The sequence below is a fragment of the Spermophilus citellus genome (genome assembly GCF_964194105.1).
Source record: "Spermophilus citellus genome assembly, chromosome: 2".
NCBI classification, from domain to species: domain Eukaryota; kingdom Metazoa; phylum Chordata; class Mammalia; order Rodentia; family Sciuridae; genus Spermophilus; species Spermophilus citellus.
Genome location: NC_138183.1, coordinates 112,185,241 through 112,207,776, shown reverse-complemented (window position 1 = coordinate 112,207,776; position 22,536 = coordinate 112,185,241).

Genomic DNA, 22,536 nt, shown 5'->3' with positions numbered 1-22,536 from the left:
CAGTAACAGTTTGAATTTTTAGGTTTCACTCTGTTTTCTCCTATATTGATAGATGTATTTGGAACTCTAAATCCAACAAGGTTTGTGCTAGCTTCTTGAAACTTGACACAACAAAGTAGTTTCACGTTCTATCTCTACGTTTTGTTTCCTCTTGATGTAGCCCTAAGCAGTGACTGGTGAGAAACACTTTCATGGGAAGGGGATTCCAAGCTTCCCAAAATTACGAATCTCCAGAAATCTCAGCAAATATTTTTTCCCCAAAACTGGATGATACTTTCAGGTAATGATCAGTACACTAAGGCGACTTGGTTCCCCAAATTTCGTTCTTCTATGTTGAAGCGTTCATTTCCAGTAACAGTTTGAATTTGTAGGTTTCACTCTGTTTTCTCCTATATTGATAGATGTATTTGGAACTCTAAATCCAACACGGTTTGTGGTAGCTTCTTGAAACTTGACACAACAAAGTAGTTTCACGTTCTATCTCTACGTTTTGTTTCCTCTTGATGTAGCCCTAAGCAGTGACTGGCGAGAAACCCTTTCATGGAACGGGGTTGCCAAGCTTCCCAAAATTACGAATCTCCAGAAATCTCAGCAAATATTTTTTCACCCAAACTGGATGATACTTTCAGGTAATGATCAGTACACTAAGGCGACTTGGTTCCCCAAATTTCGTTCTTCTATGTTGAAGCGTTCATTTCCAGTAACAGTTTGAATTTTTAGGTTTCACTCTGTTTTCTCCTATATTGATAGATGTATTTGGAACTCTAAATCCAACACGGTTTGTGCTAGCTTCTTGAAACTTGACACAACAAAGTAGTTTCACGTTCTATCTCTACGTTTTGTTTCCTCTTGATGTAGCCCTAAGCAGTGACTGGCGAGAAACACTTTCATGGGAAGGGGTTGCCAAGCTTCCCAAAATTACGAATCTCCAGAAATCTCAGCAAATATTTTTTCACCCAAACTGGACGATACTTTCAGGTAATGATCAGTACACTAAGGCGACTTGGTTCCCCAAATTTCGTTCTTCTATGTTGAAGCGTTCATTTCCAGTAACAGTTTGAATTTTTAGGTTTCACTCTGTTTTCTCCTATATTGATAGATGTATTTGGAACTCTAAATCCAACACGGTTTGTGCTAGCTTCTTGAAACTTGACACAACAAAGTAGTTTCACGTTCTATCTCTACGTTTTGTTTCCTCTTGATGTAGCCCTAAGCAGTGACTGGCGAGAAACACTTTCATGGGAAGGGGTTGCCAAGCTTCCCAAAATTACGAATCTCCAGAAATCTCAGCAAACATTTTTTCACCCAAACTGGATGATACTTTCAGGTAATGATCAGTACACTAAGGCGACTTGGTTCCCCAAATTTCGTTCTTCTATGTTGAAGCGTTCATTTCCAGTAACAGTTTGAATTTTTAGGTTTCACTCTGTTTTCTCCTATATTGATAGATGTATTTGGAACTCTAAATCCAACACGGTTTGTGCTAGCTTCTTGAAACTTGACACAACAAAGTAGTTTCACGTTCTATCTCTACGTTTTGTTTCCTCTTGATGTAGCCCTAAGCAGTGACTGGCGAGAAACACTTTCATGGGAAGGGGTTGCCAAGCTTCCCAAAATTACGAATCTCCAGAAATCTCAGCAAATATTTTTTCACCCAAAACTGGATGATACTTTCAGGTAATGATCAGTACACTAAGGCGACTTGGTTCCCCAAATTTCGTTCTTCTATGTTGAAGCGTTCATTTCCAGTAACAGTTTGAATTTTTAGGTTTCACTCTGTTTTCTCCTATATAGATAGATGTATTTGGAACTCTAAATCCAACACGGTTTGTGCTAGCTTCTTGAAACTTGACACAACAAAGTAGTTTCACGTTCTATCTCTACGTTTTGTTTCCTCTTGTTGTAGCCCTAAGCAGTGACTGGCGAGAAACACTTTCATCGGAAGGGGTTGCCAAGCTTCCCAAAATTACGAATCTCCAGAAATCTCAGCAAACATTTTTTCACCCAAACTGGATGATACTTTCAGGTAATGATCAGTACACTAAGGCGACTTGGTTCCCCAAATTTCATTCTTCTATGTTGAAGCGTTCATTTCCAGTAACAGTTTGAATTTTTAGGTTTCACTCTGTTTTCTCCTATATTGATAGATGTATTTGGAACTCTGAATCCAACACGGTTTGTGCTAGCTTCTTGAAACTTGACACAACAAAGTAGTTTCACGTTCTATCTCTACGTTTTGTTTCCTCTTGATGTAGCCCTAAGCAGTGACTGGCGAGAAACACTTTCATGGGAAGGGGTTGCCAAGCTTCCAAAAATTACGAATCTCCAGAAATCTCAGCAAATATTTTTTCACCCAAACGGGATGATACTCTCAGGTAATGATCAGTACACTAAGGCTACTTGGTTCCCCAAATTTCGTTCTTCGATGTTGAAGCGTTCATTTCCAGTAACAGTTTGAATTTTTAGGTTTCACTCTGTTTTCTCCTATATTGATAGATGTATTTGGAACTCTAAATCCAACACGGTTTGTGCTAGCTTCTTGAAACTTGACACAACAAAGTAGTTTCACGTTCTATCTCTACGTTTTGTTTCCTCTAGATGTAGCCCTAAACAGTGACTGGCGAGAAACACTTTCATGGGAAGGGGTTGCCAAGCTTCCCAAAATTACGAATCTCCAGAAATCTCAGCAAATATTTTTTTCACCCAAACTGGATGATACTTTCAGGTAATGATCAGTACACTAAGGCGACTTGGTTCCCCAAATTTCGTTCTTCGATGTTGAAGCGTTCATTTCCAGTAACAGTTTGAATTTTTAGGTTTCACTCTGTTTTCTCCTATATTGATAGATGTATTTGGAACTCTAAATCCAACACGGTTTGTGCTAGCTTCTTGAAACTTGACACAACAAAGTAGTTTCACGTTCTATCTCTACGTTTTGTTTCCTCTTGTTGTAGCCCTAAGCAGTGACTGGCGAGAAACACTTTCATCGGAAGGGGTTGCCAAGCTTCCCAAAATTACGAATCTCCAGAAATCTCAGCAAACATTTTTTCACCCAAACTGGATGATACTTTCAGGTAATGATCAGTACACTAAGGCGACTTGGTTCCCCTAATTTCGTTCTTCTATGTTGAAGCGTTCATTTCCAGTAACAGTTTGAATTTTTAGGTTTCACTCTGTTTTCTCCTATATTGATAGATGTATTTGGAACTCTGAATCCAACACGGTTTGTGCTAGCTTCTTGAAAGTTGACACAACAAAGTAGTTTCACGTTCTATCTCTACGTTTTGTTTCCTCTTGATGTAGCCCTAAGCAGTGACTGGCGAGAAACACTTTCATGGGAAGGGGTTGCCAAGCTTCCAAAATTACGAATCTCCAGAAATCTCAGCAAATATTTTTTCACCCAAACTGGATGATACTCTCAGGTAATGATCAGTACACTAAGGCGAGTTGGTTCCCCAAATTTCGTTCTTCTATGTTGAAGCGTTCATTTCCAGTAACAGTTTGAATTTTTAGGTTTCACTCTGTTTTCTCCTATATGGATAGATGTATTTGGAACTCTAAATCCAACACGGTTTGTGCTAGCTTCTTGAAACTTGACACAGCAAAGTAGTTTCACGTTCTATCTCTACGTTTTGTTTCCTCTTGATGTAGCCCTAAGCAGTGACTGGCGAGAAACACTTTCATGGGAAGGGGTTGCCAAGCTTCCCAAAATTACGAATCTCCAGAAATCTCAGCAAATATTTTTTCACCCAAACTGGATGATACTTTCAGGTAATGATCAGTACACTAAGGCGACTTGGTTCCGCAAATTTCGTTCTTCTATGTTGAAGCGTTCATTTCCAGTAACAGTTTGAATTTTTGGGTTTCACTCTGTTTTCTCCTATATTGATAGATGTATTTGGAACTCTAAATCCAACACGGTTTGTGCTAGCTTCTTGAAACTTGACACAACAAAGTAGTTTCACGTTCTATCCCTACGTTTTGTTTCCTCTTGATGTAGCCCTAAGCAGTGACTGGCGAGAAACACTTTCATGGGAAGGGGTTGCCAAGCATCCCAAAATTACGAATCTCCAGAAATCTCAGCAAACATTTTTTCACCCAAACTGGATGATACTTTCAGGTAATGATCAGTACACTAAGGCGTCTTGGTTCCCCAAATTTCGTTCTTCTATGTTGAAGCGTTCATTTCCAGTAACAGTTTGAATTTGTAGGTTTCACTCTGTTTTCTCCTATATTGATAGATGTATTTGGAACTCTAAATCCAACACGGTTTGTGCTAGCTTCTTGAAACTTGACACAACAAAGTAGTTTCACGTTCTATCTCTACGTTTTGTTTCCTCTTGATGTAGCCCTAAGCAGTGACTGGTGAGAAACACTTTCATGGGAAGGGGATTCCAAGCTTCCCAAAATTACGAATCTCCAGAAATCTCAGCAAATATTTTTTCCCCAAAACTGGATGATACTTTCAGGTAATGATCAGTACACTAAGGCGACTTGGTTCCCCAAATTTCGTTCTTCTATGTTGAAGCGTTCATTTCCAGTAACAGTTTGAATTTGTAGGTTTCACTCTGTTTTCTCCTATATTGATAGATGTATTTGGAACTCTAAATCCAACACGGTTTGTGGTAGCTTCTTGAAACTTGACACAACAAAGTAGTTTCACGTTCTATCTCTACGTTTTGTTTCCTCTTGATGTAGCCCTAAGCAGTGACTGGCGAGAAACCCTTTCATGGAACGGGGTTGCCAAGCTTCCCAAAATTACGAATCTCCAGAAATCTCAGCAAATATTTTTTCACCCAAACTGGATGATACTTTCAGGTAATGATCAGTACACTAAGGCGACTTGGTTCCCCAAATTTCGTTCTTCTATGTTGAAGCGTTCATTTCCAGTAACAGTTTGAATTTTTAGGTTTCACTCTGTTTTCTCCTATATTGATAGATGTATTTGGAACTCTAAATCCAACACGGTTTGTGCTAGCTTCTTGAAACTTGACACAACAAAGTAGTTTCACGTTCTATCTCTACGTTTTGTTTCCTCTTGATGTAGCCCTAAGCAGTGACTGGCGAGAAACACTTTCATGGGAAGGGGTTGCCAAGCTTCCCAAAATTACGAATCTCCAGAAATCTCAGCAAATATTTTTTCACCCAAACTGGACGATACTTTCAGGTAATGATCAGTACACTAAGGCGACTTGGTTCCCCAAATTTCGTTCTTCTATGTTGAAGCGTTCATTTCCAGTAACAGTTTGAATTTTTAGGTTTCACTCTGTTTTCTCCTATATTGATAGATGTATTTGGAACTCTAAATCCAACACGGTTTGTGCTAGCTTCTTGAAACTTGACACAACAAAGTAGTTTCACGTTCTATCTCTACGTTTTGTTTCCTCTTGATGTAGCCCTAAGCAGTGACTGGCGAGAAACACTTTCATGGGAAGGGGTTGCCAAGCTTCCCAAAATTACGAATCTCCAGAAATCTCAGCAAACATTTTTTCACCCAAACTGGATGATACTTTCAGGTAATGATCAGTACACTAAGGCGACTTGGTTCCCCAAATTTCGTTCTTCTATGTTGAAGCGTTCATTTCCAGTAACAGTTTGAATTTTTAGGTTTCACTCTGTTTTCTCCTATATTGATAGATGTATTTGGAACTCTAAATCCAACACGGTTTGTGCTAGCTTCTTGAAACTTGACACAACAAAGTAGTTTCACGTTCTATCTCTACGTTTTGTTTCCTCTTGATGTAGCCCTAAGCAGTGACTGGCGAGAAACACTTTCATGGGAAGGGGTTGCCAAGCTTCCCAAAATTACGAATCTCCAGAAATCTCAGCAAATATTTTTTCACCCAAAACTGGATGATACTTTCAGGTAATGATCAGTACACTAAGGCGACTTGGTTCCCCAAATTTCGTTCTTCTATGTTGAAGCGTTCATTTCCAGTAACAGTTTGAATTTTTAGGTTTCACTCTGTTTTCTCCTATATAGATAGATGTATTTGGAACTCTAAATCCAACACGGTTTGTGCTAGCTTCTTGAAACTTGACACAACAAAGTAGTTTCACGTTCTATCTCTACGTTTTGTTTCCTCTTGTTGTAGCCCTAAGCAGTGACTGGCGAGAAACACTTTCATCGGAAGGGGTTGCCAAGCTTCCCAAAATTACGAATCTCCAGAAATCTCAGCAAACATTTTTTCACCCAAACTGGATGATACTTTCAGGTAATGATCAGTACACTAAGGCGACTTGGTTCCCCAAATTTCATTCTTCTATGTTGAAGCGTTCATTTCCAGTAACAGTTTGAATTTTTAGGTTTCACTCTGTTTTCTCCTATATTGATAGATGTATTTGGAACTCTGAATCCAACACGGTTTGTGCTAGCTTCTTGAAACTTGACACAACAAAGTAGTTTCACGTTCTATCTCTACGTTTTGTTTCCTCTTGATGTAGCCCTAAGCAGTGACTGGCGAGAAACACTTTCATGGGAAGGGGTTGCCAAGCTTCCAAAAATTACGAATCTCCAGAAATCTCAGCAAATATTTTTTCACCCAAACGGGATGATACTCTCAGGTAATGATCAGTACACTAAGGCTACTTGGTTCCCCAAATTTCGTTCTTCGATGTTGAAGCGTTCATTTCCAGTAACAGTTTGAATTTTTAGGTTTCACTCTGTTTTCTCCTATATTGATAGATGTATTTGGAACTCTAAATCCAACACGGTTTGTGCTAGCTTCTTGAAACTTGACACAACAAAGTAGTTTCACGTTCTATCTCTACGTTTTGTTTCCTCTAGATGTAGCCCTAAGCAGTGACTGGCGAGAAACACTTTCATGGGAAGGGGTTGCCAAGCTTCCCAAAATTACGAATCTCCAGAAATCTCAGCAAATATTTTTTCACCCAAAACTGGATGATACTTTCAGGTAATGATCAGTACACTAAGGCGACTTGGTTCCCCAAATTTCGTTCTTCTATGTTGAAGCGTTCATTTCCAGTAACAGTTTGAATTTTTAGGTTTCACTCTGTTTTCTCCTATATAGATAGATGTATTTGGAACTCTAAATCCAACACGGTTTGTGCTAGCTTCTTGAAACTTGACACAACAAAGTAGTTTCACGTTCTATCTCTACGTTTTGTTTCCTCTTGTTGTAGCCCTAAGCAGTGACTGGCGAGAAACACTTTCATCGGAAGGGGTTGCCAAGCTTCCCAAAATTACGAATCTCCAGAAATCTCAGCAAACATTTTTTCACCCAAACTGGATGATACTTTCAGGTAATGATCAGTACACTAAGGCGACTTGGTTCCCCAAATTTCATTCTTCTATGTTGAAGCGTTCATTTCCAGTAACAGTTTGAATTTTTAGGTTTCACTCTGTTTTCTCCTATATTGATAGATGTATTTGGAACTCTGAATCCAACACGGTTTGTGCTAGCTTCTTGAAACTTGACACAACAAAGTAGTTTCACGTTCTATCTCTACGTTTTGTTTCCTCTTGATGTAGCCCTAAGCAGTGACTGGCGAGAAACACTTTCATGGGAAGGGGTTGCCAAGCTTCCAAAAATTACGAATCTCCAGAAATCTCAGCAAATATTTTTTCACCCAAACGGGATGATACTCTCAGGTAATGATCAGTACACTAAGGCTACTTGGTTCCCCAAATTTCGTTCTTTGATGTTGAAGCGTTCATTTCCAGTAACAGTTTGAATTTTTAGGTTTCACTCTGTTTTCTCCTATATTGATAGATGTATTTGGAACTCTAAATCCAACACGGTTTGTGCTAGCTTCTTGAAACTTGACACAACAAAGTAGTTTCACGTTCTATCTCTACGTTTTGTTTCCTCTAGATGTAGCCCTAAACAGTGACTGGCGAGAAACACTTTCATGGGAAGGGGTTGCCAAGCTTCCCAAAATTACGAATCTCCAGAAATCTCAGCAAATATTTTTTTCACCCAAACTGGATGATACTTTCAGGTAATGATCAGTACACTAAGGCGACTTGGTTCCCCAAATTTCGTTCTTCGATGTTGAAGCGTTCATTTCCAGTAACAGTTTGAATTTTTAGGTTTCACTCTGTTTTCTCCTATATTGATAGATGTATTTGGAACTCTAAATCCAACACGGTTTGTGCTAGCTTCTTGAAACTTGACACAACAAAGTAGTTTCACGTTCTATCTCTACGTTTTGTTTCCTCTTGTTGTAGCCCTAAGCAGTGACTGGCGAGAAACACTTTCATCGGAAGGGGTTGCCAAGCTTCCCAAAATTACGAATCTCCAGAAATCTCAGCAAACATTTTTTCACCCAAACTGGATGATACTTTCAGGTAATGATCAGTACACTAAGGCGACTTGGTTCCCCTAATTTCGTTCTTCTATGTTGAAGCGTTCATTTCCAGTAACAGTTTGAATTTTTAGGTTTCACTCTGTTTTCTCCTATATTGATAGATGTATTTGGAACTCTGAATCCAACACGGTTTGTGCTAGCTTCTTGAAAGTTGACACAACAAAGTAGTTTCACGTTCTATCTCTACGTTTTGTTTCCTCTTGATGTAGCCCTAAGCAGTGACTGGCGAGAAACACTTTCATGGGAAGGGGTTGCCAAGCTTCCAAAATTACGAATCTCCAGAAATCTCAGCAAATATTTTTTCACCCAAACTGGATGATACTCTCAGGTAATGATCAGTACACTAAGGCGAGTTGGTTCCCCAAATTTCGTTCTTCTATGTTGAAGCGTTCATTTCCAGTAACAGTTTGAATTTTTAGGTTTCACTCTGTTTTCTCCTATATGGATAGATGTATTTGGAACTCTAAATCCAACACGGTTTGTGCTAGCTTCTTGAAACTTGACACAGCAAAGTAGTTTCACGTTCTATCTCTACGTTTTGTTTCCTCTTGATGTAGCCCTAAGCAGTGACTGGCGAGAAACACTTTCATGGGAAGGGGTTGCCAAGCTTCCCAAAATTACGAATCTCCAGAAATCTCAGCAAATATTTTTTCACCCAAACTGGATGATACTTTCAGGTAATGATCAGTACACTAAGGCGACTTGGTTCCGCAAATTTCGTTCTTCTATGTTGAAGCGTTCATTTCCAGTAACAGTTTGAATTTTTGGGTTTCACTCTGTTTTCTCCTATATTGATAGATGTATTTGGAACTCTAAATCCAACACGGTTTGTGCTAGCTTCTTGAAACTTGACACAACAAAGTAGTTTCACGTTCTATCCCTACGTTTTGTTTCCTCTTGATGTAGCCCTAAGCAGTGACTGGCGAGAAACACTTTCATGGGAAGGGGTTGCCAAGCATCCCAAAATTACGAATCTCCAGAAATCTCAGCAAACATTTTTTCACCCAAACTGGATGATACTTTCAGGTAATGATCAGTACACTAAGGCGTCTTGGTTCCCCAAATTTCGTTCTTCTATGTTGAAGCGTTCATTTCCAGTAACAGTTTGAATTTGTAGGTTTCACTCTGTTTTCTCCTATATTGATAGATGTATTTGGAACTCTAAATCCAACACGGTTTGTGCTAGCTTCTTGAAACTTGACACAACAAAGTAGTTTCACGTTCTATCTCTACGTTTTGTTTCCTCTTGATGTAGCCCTAAGCAGTGACTGGTGAGAAACACTTTCATGGGAAGGGGATTCCAAGCTTCCCAAAATTACGAATCTCCAGAAATCTCAGCAAATATTTTTTCCCCAAAACTGGATGATACTTTCAGGTAATGATCAGTACACTAAGGCGACTTGGTTCCCCAAATTTCGTTCTTCTATGTTGAAGCGTTCATTTCCAGTAACAGTTTGAATTTGTAGGTTTCACTCTGTTTTCTCCTATATTGATAGATGTATTTGGAACTCTAAATCCAACACGGTTTGTGGTAGCTTCTTGAAACTTGACACAACAAAGTAGTTTCACGTTCTATCTCTACGTTTTGTTTCCTCTTGATGTAGCCCTAAGCAGTGACTGGCGAGAAACCCTTTCATGGAACGGGGTTGCCAAGCTTCCCAAAATTACGAATCTCCAGAAATCTCAGCAAATATTTTTTCACCCAAACTGGATGATACTTTCAGGTAATGATCAGTACACTAAGGCGACTTGGTTCCCCAAATTTCGTTCTTCTATGTTGAAGCGTTCATTTCCAGTAACAGTTTGAATTTTTAGGTTTCACTCTGTTTTCTCCTATATTGATAGATGTATTTGGAACTCTAAATCCAACACGGTTTGTGCTAGCTTCTTGAAACTTGACACAACAAAGTAGTTTCACGTTCTATCTCTACGTTTTGTTTCCTCTTGATGTAGCCCTAAGCAGTGACTGGCGAGAAACACTTTCATGGGAAGGGGTTGCCAAGCTTCCCAAAATTACGAATCTCCAGAAATCTCAGCAAATATTTTTTCACCCAAACTGGACGATACTTTCAGGTAATGATCAGTACACTAAGGCGACTTGGTTCCCCAAATTTCGTTCTTCTATGTTGAAGCGTTCATTTCCAGTAACAGTTTGAATTTTTAGGTTTCACTCTGTTTTCTCCTATATTGATAGATGTATTTGGAACTCTAAATCCAACACGGTTTGTGCTAGCTTCTTGAAACTTGACACAACAAAGTAGTTTCACGTTCTATCTCTACGTTTTGTTTCCTCTTGATGTAGCCCTAAGCAGTGACTGGCGAGAAACACTTTCATGGGAAGGGGTTGCCAAGCTTCCCAAAATTACGAATCTCCAGAAATCTCAGCAAACATTTTTTCACCCAAACTGGATGATACTTTCAGGTAATGATCAGTACACTAAGGCGACTTGGTTCCCCAAATTTCGTTCTTCTATGTTGAAGCGTTCATTTCCAGTAACAGTTTGAATTTTTAGGTTTCACTCTGTTTTCTCCTATATTGATAGATGTATTTGGAACTCTAAATCCAACACGGTTTGTGCTAGCTTCTTGAAACTTGACACAACAAAGTAGTTTCACGTTCTATCTCTACGTTTTGTTTCCTCTTGATGTAGCCCTAAGCAGTGACTGGCGAGAAACACTTTCATGGGAAGGGGTTGCCAAGCTTCCCAAAATTACGAATCTCCAGAAATCTCAGCAAATATTTTTTCACCCAAAACTGGATGATACTTTCAGGTAATGATCAGTACACTAAGGCGACTTGGTTCCCCAAATTTCGTTCTTCTATGTTGAAGCGTTCATTTCCAGTAACAGTTTGAATTTTTAGGTTTCACTCTGTTTTCTCCTATATAGATAGATGTATTTGGAACTCTAAATCCAACACGGTTTGTGCTAGCTTCTTGAAACTTGACACAACAAAGTAGTTTCACGTTCTATCTCTACGTTTTGTTTCCTCTTGTTGTAGCCCTAAGCAGTGACTGGCGAGAAACACTTTCATCGGAAGGGGTTGCCAAGCTTCCCAAAATTACGAATCTCCAGAAATCTCAGCAAACATTTTTTCACCCAAACTGGATGATACTTTCAGGTAATGATCAGTACACTAAGGCGACTTGGTTCCCCAAATTTCATTCTTCTATGTTGAAGCGTTCATTTCCAGTAACAGTTTGAATTTTTAGGTTTCACTCTGTTTTCTCCTATATTGATAGATGTATTTGGAACTCTGAATCCAACACGGTTTGTGCTAGCTTCTTGAAACTTGACACAACAAAGTAGTTTCACGTTCTATCTCTACGTTTTGTTTCCTCTTGATGTAGCCCTAAGCAGTGACTGGCGAGAAACACTTTCATGGGAAGGGGTTGCCAAGCTTCCAAAAATTACGAATCTCCAGAAATCTCAGCAAATATTTTTTCACCCAAACGGGATGATACTCTCAGGTAATGATCAGTACACTAAGGCTACTTGGTTCCCCAAATTTCGTTCTTCGATGTTGAAGCGTTCATTTCCAGTAACAGTTTGAATTTTTAGGTTTCACTCTGTTTTCTCCTATATTGATAGATGTATTTGGAACTCTAAATCCAACACGGTTTGTGCTAGCTTCTTGAAACTTGACACAACAAAGTAGTTTCACGTTCTATCTCTACGTTTTGTTTCCTCTAGATGTAGCCCTAAACAGTGACTGGCGAGAAACACTTTCATGGGAAGGGGTTGCCAAGCTTCCCAAAATTACGAATCTCCAGAAATCTCAGCAAATATTTTTTTCACCCAAACTGGATGATACTTTCAGGTAATGATCAGTACACTAAGGCGACTTGGTTCCCCAAATTTCGTTCTTCGATGTTGAAGCGTTCATTTCCAGTAACAGTTTGAATTTTTAGGTTTCACTCTGTTTTCTCCTATATTGATAGATGTATTTGGAACTCTAAATCCAACACGGTTTGTGCTAGCTTCTTGAAACTTGACACAACAAAGTAGTTTCACGTTCTATCTCTACGTTTTGTTTCCTCTTGTTGTAGCCCTAAGCAGTGACTGGCGAGAAACACTTTCATCGGAAGGGGTTGCCAAGCTTCCCAAAATTACGAATCTCCAGAAATCTCAGCAAACATTTTTTCACCCAAACTGGATGATACTTTCAGGTAATGATCAGTACACTAAGGCGACTTGGTTCCCCTAATTTCGTTCTTCTATGTTGAAGCGTTCATTTCCAGTAACAGTTTGAATTTTTAGGTTTCACTCTGTTTTCTCCTATATTGATAGATGTATTTGGAACTCTGAATCCAACACGGTTTGTGCTAGCTTCTTGAAAGTTGACACAACAAAGTAGTTTCACGTTCTATCTCTACGTTTTGTTTCCTCTTGATGTAGCCCTAAGCAGTGACTGGCGAGAAACACTTTCATGGGAAGGGGTTGCCAAGCTTCCAAAATTACGAATCTCCAGAAATCTCAGCAAATATTTTTTCACCCAAACTGGATGATACTCTCAGGTAATGATCAGTACACTAAGGCGAGTTGGTTCCCCAAATTTCGTTCTTCTATGTTGAAGCGTTCATTTCCAGTAACAGTTTGAATTTTTAGGTTTCACTCTGTTTTCTCCTATATGGATAGATGTATTTGGAACTCTAAATCCAACACGGTTTGTGCTAGCTTCTTGAAACTTGACACAGCAAAGTAGTTTCACGTTCTATCTCTACGTTTTGTTTCCTCTTGATGTAGCCCTAAGCAGTGACTGGCGAGAAACACTTTCATGGGAAGGGGTTGCCAAGCTTCCCAAAATTACGAATCTCCAGAAATCTCAGCAAATATTTTTTCACCCAAACTGGATGATACTTTCAGGTAATGATCAGTACACTAAGGCGACTTGGTTCCGCAAATTTCGTTCTTCTATGTTGAAGCGTTCATTTCCAGTAACAGTTTGAATTTTTGGGTTTCACTCTGTTTTCTCCTATATTGATAGATGTATTTGGAACTCTAAATCCAACACGGTTTGTGCTAGCTTCTTGAAACTTGACACAACAAAGTAGTTTCACGTTCTATCCCTACGTTTTGTTTCCTCTTGATGTAGCCCTAAGCAGTGACTGGCGAGAAACACTTTCATGGGAAGGGGTTGCCAAGCATCCCAAAATTACGAATCTCCAGAAATCTCAGCAAACATTTTTTCACCCAAACTGGATGATACTTTCAGGTAATGATCAGTACACTAAGGCGTCTTGGTTCCCCAAATTTCGTTCTTCTATGTTGAAGCGTTCATTTCCAGTAACAGTTTGAATTTGTAGGTTTCACTCTGTTTTCTCCTATATTGATAGATGTATTTGGAACTCTAAATCCAACACGGTTTGTGCTAGCTTCTTGAAACTTGACACAACAAAGTAGTTTCACGTTCTATCTCTACGTTTTGTTTCCTCTTGATGTAGCCCTAAGCAGTGACTGGTGAGAAACACTTTCATGGGAAGGGGATTCCAAGCTTCCCAAAATTACGAATCTCCAGAAATCTCAGCAAATATTTTTTCCCCAAAACTGGATGATACTTTCAGGTAATGATCAGTACACTAAGGCGACTTGGTTCCCCAAATTTCGTTCTTCTATGTTGAAGCGTTCATTTCCAGTAACAGTTTGAATTTGTAGGTTTCACTCTGTTTTCTCCTATATTGATAGATGTATTTGGAACTCTAAATCCAACACGGTTTGTGGTAGCTTCTTGAAACTTGACACAACAAAGTAGTTTCACGTTCTATCTCTACGTTTTGTTTCCTCTTGATGTAGCCCTAAGCAGTGACTGGCGAGAAACCCTTTCATGGAACGGGGTTGCCAAGCTTCCCAAAATTACGAATCTCCAGAAATCTCAGCAAATATTTTTTCACCCAAACTGGATGATACTTTCAGGTAATGATCAGTACACTAAGGCGACTTGGTTCCCCAAATTTCGTTCTTCTATGTTGAAGCGTTCATTTCCAGTAACAGTTTGAATTTTTAGGTTTCACTCTGTTTTCTCCTATATTGATAGATGTATTTGGAACTCTAAATCCAACACGGTTTGTGCTAGCTTCTTGAAACTTGACACAACAAAGTAGTTTCACGTTCTATCTCTACGTTTTGTTTCCTCTTGATGTAGCCCTAAGCAGTGACTGGCGAGAAACACTTTCATGGGAAGGGGTTGCCAAGCTTCCCAAAATTACGAATCTCCAGAAATCTCAGCAAATATTTTTTCACCCAAACTGGACGATACTTTCAGGTAATGATCAGTACACTAAGGCGACTTGGTTCCCCAAATTTCGTTCTTCTATGTTGAAGCGTTCATTTCCAGTAACAGTTTGAATTTTTAGGTTTCACTCTGTTTTCTCCTATATTGATAGATGTATTTGGAACTCTAAATCCAACACGGTTTGTGCTAGCTTCTTGAAACTTGACACAACAAAGTAGTTTCACGTTCTATCTCTACGTTTTGTTTCCTCTTGATGTAGCCCTAAGCAGTGACTGGCGAGAAACACTTTCATGGGAAGGGGTTGCCAAGCTTCCCAAAATTACGAATCTCCAGAAATCTCAGCAAACATTTTTTCACCCAAACTGGATGATACTTTCAGGTAATGATCAGTACACTAAGGCGACTTGGTTCCCCAAATTTCGTTCTTCTATGTTGAAGCGTTCATTTCCAGTAACAGTTTGAATTTTTAGGTTTCACTCTGTTTTCTCCTATATTGATAGATGTATTTGGAACTCTAAATCCAACACGGTTTGTGCTAGCTTCTTGAAACTTGACACAACAAAGTAGTTTCACGTTCTATCTCTACGTTTTGTTTCCTCTTGATGTAGCCCTAAGCAGTGACTGGCGAGAAACACTTTCATGGGAAGGGGTTGCCAAGCTTCCCAAAATTACGAATCTCCAGAAATCTCAGCAAATATTTTTTCACCCAAAACTGGATGATACTTTCAGGTAATGATCAGTACACTAAGGCGACTTGGTTCCCCAAATTTCGTTCTTCTATGTTGAAGCGTTCATTTCCAGTAACAGTTTGAATTTTTAGGTTTCACTCTGTTTTCTCCTATATAGATAGATGTATTTGGAACTCTAAATCCAACACGGTTTGTGCTAGCTTCTTGAAACTTGACACAACAAAGTAGTTTCACGTTCTATCTCTACGTTTTGTTTCCTCTTGTTGTAGCCCTAAGCAGTGACTGGCGAGAAACACTTTCATCGGAAGGGGTTGCCAAGCTTCCCAAAATTACGAATCTCCAGAAATCTCAGCAAACATTTTTTCACCCAAACTGGATGATACTTTCAGGTAATGATCAGTACACTAAGGCGACTTGGTTCCCCAAATTTCATTCTTCTATGTTGAAGCGTTCATTTCCAGTAACAGTTTGAATTTTTAGGTTTCACTCTGTTTTCTCCTATATTGATAGATGTATTTGGAACTCTGAATCCAACACGGTTTGTGCTAGCTTCTTGAAACTTGACACAACAAAGTAGTTTCACGTTCTATCTCTACGTTTTGTTTCCTCTTGATGTAGCCCTAAGCAGTGACTGGCGAGAAACACTTTCATGGGAAGGGGTTGCCAAGCTTCCAAAAATTACGAATCTCCAGAAATCTCAGCAAATATTTTTTCACCCAAACGGGATGATACTCTCAGGTAATGATCAGTACACTAAGGCTACTTGGTTCCCCAAATTTCGTTCTTCGATGTTGAAGCGTTCATTTCCAGTAACAGTTTGAATTTTTAGGTTTCACTCTGTTTTCTCCTATATTGATAGATGTATTTGGAACTCTAAATCCAACACGGTTTGTGCTAGCTTCTTGAAACTTGACACAACAAAGTAGTTTCACGTTCTATCTCTACGTTTTGTTTCCTCTAGATGTAGCCCTAAACAGTGACTGGCGAGAAACACTTTCATGGGAAGGGGTTGCCAAGCTTCCCAAAATTACGAATCTCCAGAAATCTCAGCAAATATTTTTTTCACCCAAACTGGATGATACTTTCAGGTAATGATCAGTACACTAAGGCGACTTGGTTCCCCAAATTTCGTTCTTCGATGTTGAAGCGTTCATTTCCAGTAACAGTTTGAATTTTTAGGTTTCACTCTGTTTTCTCCTATATTGATAGATGTATTTGGAACTCTAAATCCAACACGGTTTGTGCTAGCTTCTTGAAACTTGACACAACAAAGTAGTTTCACGTTCTATCTCTACGTTTTGTTTCCTCTTGTTGTAGCCCTAAGCAGTGACTGGCGAGAAACACTTTCATCGGAAGGGGTTGCCAAGCTTCCCAAAATTACGAATCTCCAGAAATCTCAGCAAACATTTTTTCACCCAAACTGGATGATACTTTCAGGTAATGATCAGTACACTAAGGCGACTTGGTTCCCCTAATTTCGTTCTTCTATGTTGAAGCGTTCATTTCCAGTAACAGTTTGAATTTTTAGGTTTCACTCTGTTTTCTCCTATATTGATAGATGTATTTGGAACTCTGAATCCAACACGGTTTGTGCTAGCTTCTTGAAAGTTGACACAACAAAGTAGTTTCACGTTCTATCTCTACGTTTTGTTTCCTCTTGATGTAGCCCTAAGCAGTGACTGGCGATAAACACTTTCATGGGAAGGGGTTGCCAAGCTTCCAAAATTACGAATCTCCAGAAATCTCAGCAAATATTTTTTCACCCAAACTGGATGATACTCTCAGGTAATGATCAGTACACTAAGGCGAGTTGGTTCCCCAAATTTCGTTCTTCTATGTTGAAGCGTTCATTTCCAGTAACAGTTTGAATTTTTAGGTTTCACTCTGTTTTCTCCTATATGGATAGATGTATTTGGAACTCTAAATCCAACACGGTTTGTGCTAGCTTCTTGAAACTTGACACAGCAAAGTAGTTTCACGTTCTATCTCTACGTTTTGTTTCCTCTTGATGTAGCCCTAAGCAGTGACTGGCGAGAAACACTTTCATGGGAAGGGGTTGCCAAGCTTCCCAAAATTACGAATCTCCAGAAATCTCAGCAAATATTTTTTCACCCAAACTGGATGATACTTTCAGGTAATGATCAGTACACTAAGGCGACTTGGTTCCGCAAATTTCGTTCTTCTATGTTGAAGCGTTCATTTCCAGTAACAGTTTGAATTTTTGGGTTTCACTCTGTTTTCTCCTATATTGATAGATGTATTTGGAACTCTAAATCCAACACGGTTTGTGCTAGCTTCTTGAAACTTGACACAACAAAGTAGTTTCACGTTCTATCCCTACGTTTTGTTTCCTCTTGATGTAGCCCTAAGCAGTGACTGGCGAGAAACACTTTCATGGGAAGGGGTTGCCAAGCATCCCAAAATTACGAATCTCCAGAAATCTCAGCAAACATTTTTTCACCCAAACTGGATGATACTTTCAGGTAATGATCAGTACACTAAGGCGTCTTGGTTCCCCAAATTTCGTTCTTCTATGTTGAAGCGTTCATTTCCAGTAACAGTTTGAATTTGTAGGCTTCACTCTGTTTTCTCCTATATTGATAGATGTATTTGGAACTCTGAATCCAACATGGTTTGTGCTAGCTTCTTGAAAGTTGACACAACAAAGTAGTTTCACGTTCTATCTCTACATTTTGTTGTTTCCTCTTGATGTAGCCCTAAACAGTGACTGGCGAGAAACACTTTCATGGGAAGGGGTTGCCAAGCTTCCAAAAATTACGAATCTCCAGAAATCTCAGCAAATATTTTTTCACCCAAACAGGATGATACTCTCAGTTAATGATCAGTACACTAAGGCGACTTGGTTCCCCAAATTTCGTTCTTCTATGTTGAAGCGTTCATTTCCAGTAACAGTTTGAATTTTTAGGTTTCACTCTGTTTTCTCCTATATTGATAGATGTATTTGGAACTCTAAATCCAACACGGTTTGTGCTAGCTTCTTGAAACTTGACACAACAAAGTAGTTTCACGTTCTATCTCTACGTTTTGTTTCCTCTTGATGTAGCCCTAAGCAGTGACTGGCGAGAAACACTTTCATGGGAAGGGGATGCCAAGCTTCCCAAAATTACGAATCTCCAGAAATCTCAGCAAATATTTTTTCACCCAAACTGGATGATACTTTCAGGTAATGATCAGTACACTAAGGCGACTTGGTTCCCCAAATTTCGTTCTTCTATGTTGAAGCGTTCATTTCCAGTAACAGTTTGAATTTTTAGGTTTCACTCTGTTTTCTCCTATATTGATAGATGTATTTGGAACTCTAAATCCAACACGGTTTGTGCTAGCTTCTTGAAACTTGACACAACAAAGTAGTTTCAGGTTCTATCTCTACGTTTTGTTTCCTCTTGATGTAGCCCTAAGCAGTGACTGGCGAGAAACACCTTCATGGGAAGGGGTTGCCAAGCTTCCCAAAATTACGAATCTCCAGAAATCTCAGCAAATATTTTTTCACCCAAACTGGATGATACTTTCAGGTAATGATCAGTACACTAAGGCGACTTGGTTCATCAAATTTCATTCTTCTATGTTGAAGCGTTCACTTCCAGTAAGAGTTTGAATTTTTAGGTTTCACTCTCTTTTCCCTATATTAATAGATATATTTGGAACTCTAAATCCAACACGGTTTGTGCTAGCTTCTTGAAACTTGACACAACAAAGTAGTTTCACGTTCTATCTCTACGTTTTGTTTCCTCTTGATGTAGCCCTAAGCAGTGACTGGCGAGAAACCCTTTCATGGAACGGGGTTGCCAAGCTTCCCAAAATTACGAATCTCCAGAAATCTCAGCAAATATTTTTTCACCCAAACTGGATGATACTTTCAGGTAATGATCAGTACACTAAGGCGACTTGGTTCCCCAAATTTCGTTCTTCTATGTTGAAGCGTTCATTTCCAGTAACAGTTTGAATTTTTAGGTTTCACTCTGTTTTCTCCTATATTGATAGATGTATTTGGAACTCTAAATCCAACACGGTTTGTGCTAGCTTCTTGAAACTTGACACAACAAAGTAGTTTCATGTTCTATCTCTACGTTTTGTTTCCTCTTGATGTAGCCCTAAACAGTGACTGGCGAGAAACACTTTCATGGGAAGGGGTTGCCAAGCTTCCCAAAATTACGAATCTCCAGAAATCTCAGGAAATATTTTTTCACCCAAACTGGATGATACTTTCAGGTAATGATCAGTACACTAAGGCGACTTGGTTCCCCAAATTTCGTTCTTCTATGTTGAAGCGTTCATTTCCAGTAACAGTTTGAATTTTTAGGTTTCACTCTGTTTTCTCCTATATGGATAGATGTATTTGGAACTCTAAATCCAACACGGTTTGTGCTAGCTTCTTGAAACTTGACACAGCAAAGTAGTTTCACGTTCTATCTCTACGTTTTGTTTCCTCTTGATGTAGCCCTAAGCAGTGACTGGCGAGAAACACTTTCATGGGAAGGGGTTGCCATGCTTCCCAAAATTACGAATCTCCAGAAATCTCAGCAAATATTTTTTCACCCAAACTGGATGATACTTTCAGGTAATGATCAGTACACTAAGGCGACTTGGTTCCCCAAATTTCGTTCTTCTATGTTGAAGCGTTCATTTCCAGTAACAGTTTGAATTTTTAGGTTTCACTCTGTTTTCTCCTATATTGATAGATGTATTTGGAACTCTAAATCCAACACGGTTTGTGCTAGCTTCTTGAAACTTGACACAACAAAGTAGTTTCACGTTCTATCTCTACGTTTTGTTTCCTCTTGATGTAGCCCTAAGCAGTGACTGGCGAGAAACACTTTCATGGGAAGGGGTTGCCAAGCTTCCCAAAATTACGAATCTCCAGAAATCTCAGCAAATATTTTTTCACCCAAACTGGACGATACTTTCAGGTAATGATCAGTACACTAAGGCGACTTGGTTCCCCAAATTTCGTTCTTCTATGTTGAAGCGTTCATTTCCAGTAACAGTTTGAATTTTTAGGTTTCACTCTGTTTTCTCCTATATTGATAGATGTATTTGGAACTCTAAATCCAACACGGTTTGTGCTAGCTTCTTGAAACTTGACACAACAAAGTAGTTTCACGTTCTATCTCTACGTTTTGTTTCCTCTTGATGTAGCCCTAAGCAGTGACTGGCGAGAAACACTTTCATGGGAAGGGGTTGCCAAGCTTCCCAAAATTACGAATCTCCAGAAATCTCAGCAAACATTTTTTCACCCAAACTGGATGATACTTTCAGGTAATGATCAGTACACTAAGGCGACTTGGTTCCCCAAATTTCGTTCTTCTATGTTGAAGCGTTCATTTCCAGTAACAGTTTGAATTTTTAGGTTTCACTCTGTTTTCTCCTATATTGATAGATGTATTTGGAACTCTAAATCCAACACGGTTTGTGCTAGCTTCTTGAAACTTGACACAACAAAGTAGTTTCACGTTCTATCTCTACGTTTTGTTTCCTCTTGATGTAGCCCTAAGCAGTGACTGGCGAGAAACACTTTCATGGGAAGGGGTTGCCAAGCTTCCCAAAATTACGAATCTCCAGAAATCTCAGCAAATATTTTTTCACCCAAAACTGGATGATACTTTCAGGTAATGATCAGTACACTAAGGCGACTTGGTTCCCCAAATTTCGTTCTTCTATGTTGAAGCGTTCATTTCCAGTAACAGTTTGAATTTTTAGGTTTCACTCTGTTTTCTCCTATATAGATAGATGTATTTGGAACTCTAAATCCAACACGGTTTGTGCTAGCTTCTTGAAACTTGACACAACAAAGTAGTTTCACGTTCTATCTCTACGTTTTGTTTCCTCTTGTTGTAGCCCTAAGCAGTGACTGGCGAGAAACACTTTCATCGGAAGGGGTTGCCAAGCTTCCCAAAATTACGAATCTCCAGAAATCTCAGCAAACATTTTTTCACCCAAACTGGATGATACTTTCAGGTAATGATCAGTACACTAAGGCGACTTGGTTCCCCAAATTTCATTCTTCTATGTTGAAGCGTTCATTTCCAGTAACAGTTTGAATTTTTAGGTTTCACTCTGTTTTCTCCTATATTGATAGATGTATTTGGAACTCTGAATCCAACACGGTTTGTGCTAGCTTCTTGAAACTTGACACAACAAAGTAGTTTCACGTTCTATCTCTACGTTTTGTTTCCTCTTGATGTAGCCCTAAGCAGTGACTGGCGAGAAACACTTTCATGGGAAGGGGTTGCCAAGCTTCCAAAAATTACGAATCTCCAGAAATCTCAGCAAATATTTTTTCACCCAAACGGGATGATACTCTCAGGTAATGATCAGTACACTAAGGCTACTTGGTTCCCCAAATTTCGTTCTTCGATGTTGAAGCGTTCATTTCCAGTAACAGTTTGAATTTTTAGGTTTCACTCTGTTTTCTCCTATATTGATAGATGTATTTGGAACTCTAAATCCAACACGGTTTGTGCTAGCTTCTTGAAACTTGACACAACAAAGTAGTTTCACGTTCTATCTCTACGTTTTGTTTCCTCTAGATGTAGCCCTAAACAGTGACTGGCGAGAAACACTTTCATGGGAAGGGGTTGCCAAGCTTCCCAAAATTACGAATCTCCAGAAATCTCAGCAAATATTTTTTTCACCCAAACTGGATGATACTTTCAGGTAATGATCAGTACACTAAGGCGACTTGGTTCCCCAAATTTCGTTCTTCGATGTTGAAGCGTTCATTTCCAGTAACAGTTTGAATTTTTAGGTTTCACTCTGTTTTCTCCTATATTGATAGATGTATTTGGAACTCTAAATCCAACACGGTTTGTGCTAGCTTCTTGAAACTTGACACAACAAAGTAGTTTCACGTTCTATCTCTACGTTTTGTTTCCTCTTGTTGTAGCCCTAAGCAGTGACTGGCGAGAAACACTTTCATCGGAAGGGGTTGCCAAGCTTCCCAAAATTACGAATCTCCAGAAATCTCAGCAAACATTTTTTCACCCAAACTGGATGATACTTTCAGGTAATGATCAGTACACTAAGGCGACTTGGTTCCCCTAATTTCGTTCTTCTATGTTGAAGCGTTCATTTCCAGTAACAGTTTGAATTTTTAGGTTTCACTCTGTTTTCTCCTATATTGATAGATGTATTTGGAACTCTGAATCCAACACGGTTTGTGCTAGCTTCTTGAAAGTTGACACAACAAAGTAGTTTCACGTTCTATCTCTACGTTTTGTTTCCTCTTGATGTAGCCCTAAGCAGTGACTGGCGATAAACACTTTC